The sequence below is a fragment of the Ciona intestinalis genome, chromosome 14 (genome assembly GCF_000224145.3).
Source record: "Ciona intestinalis chromosome 14, KH, whole genome shotgun sequence".
Lineage (NCBI taxonomy): Eukaryota > Metazoa > Chordata > Ascidiacea > Phlebobranchia > Cionidae > Ciona > Ciona intestinalis.
The window spans coordinates 4,001,417-4,003,464 of NC_020179.2; positions in this window are offsets into that span (position 1 = coordinate 4,001,417).

Here is a 2,048-nt window from a genome sequence, read left to right on the forward strand (position 1 = left end):
TGACACACATGACATAAATATGACATAAGCATGACATAAATATGACACACATGACATAAATATGACATAGACATGACATAAATATGACATAGGCATGACATAAATATGACACACATGACATAACTATGACATACGCATGACATAAATATGACACACATGACATAAATATGACATAGGCATGACATAAATATGACAACACATGACATAAATATGACATAGACATGACATATATATGACATAAGCATGACATAAATATGACACACATGACATAAATATGACACACATGACATATATATGACATAGGCATGACATAAATATGACACACATGACATAAATATGACATAGGCATGACATAAATATGACACACATGACATAAATATGACATAGGCATGACATAAATATGACATACACATGACATAAATATGACATAGAAATGACATAAATATGACATAAGCATGACATAAATATGACACACATGACATATATATGACATAGGCATGACATAAATATGACACACATGACATAAATATGACATAGGCATGACATAAATATGACACACATGACATAAATATGACATAGGCATGACATAAATATGACATACACATGACATAAATATGACATAGAAATGACATAAATATGACATACATGACATAAATATGACACACATGACATAAATATGACATAGGCATGACATAAATATATAAAAAAAATTCACTTTAAAACAATACAACTACTTGTTTTGGTCAATATAATATTAAAATTTGATTAAAAGAAATTAATTTAGACAAATTTGCAAACCGATTTTGAAAATAATTCACTTTAAAACAGTACAACTACTTGTTTTAGGCATAATAAAATTAAAATTTTATAAAAAAAATAATAATTTACATAAATTTTTAATTGGAATTTTAAAAAGATATTCACTTCAAAACGGTACAATTATTTGTTTGGAGCAATATGAAATTAAAATTTTATGAACAGAAATTGATTTACATTAGTTTACACAACAATTTTTTCTCAAGTTTTCAAAATAACTTTTTTTTAAATCACTTTAAAACAGTACAATTACTTGTTTTGAGAAATATGAAATTATAAGTTTATTTAGAAAAGTTAATTTACGTAATTTTTTAAACCGGAATTTGAAAATAATTCACTTTAAAACAGTACAACTACTTGTTTTAGGCATAATAAAAATTAAAATTTTATGAACAGAAATTGATTTACATTAGTTTACACAACAATTTTTTCTCAGGTTTTTAAAATAAATTTTAAAAAATCACTTTAAAACAGTACAATTACTTGTTTTAATCACCATGAAATTAAAATTTTATTAAGAAAAATTAATTTACATAAATTTTCAAACCGAATTGGAAATAAGTTTTAGTTCAAAACTGTACAAATATTTGTTTTAAGCAATTAATATTAAATTAAAATGTTTATGAAAAAAATGCTACTTTACATTATTTTACACAATATTTGTTTTCTTAATTTTTCAATCGCGTTCAAAAAAAATTATTTAAAACAGTACAATTACTTGTTTTGAGAAATATAAAATTTAAATTTGATGAAAAATTAGTTTACACAACAATTTTTTTCCAATATGCAACCAATATAAAACATCCATGTTGTTAGAAGTTTATTTTGCTGGAATATTCGAATTCGGAAGCGTCATCTTCGGTTATATTTTCGTAACGCCAAAGTTTTAACTAAAAATGTTAATAAAATATAATTCATACAAATAGAACGCCATAGGTTTTTAGTTATAATACAGTTTTATTTAAATTAAACAATTACAACTCGTTGTAAATATACGTTGTTTTGAGTTTATAGCAGCCAAACCTATTTTTGTAATATGTGCGCCTCTCTGAATGCACGCTTATATAATTTAATTGATTGTTGAGTGTCTATAAACAGTCTTGATGGGGTCTCGATACAATGGGCCAACTTTCGGTTCGAAGGAATATAATTTATTTTATGGGGGAGTATCTTGAATCATTTTTCCGCACTTTGGGCGGTCAGTGAAGCTTATTTCCAAATAGTGTGAAACA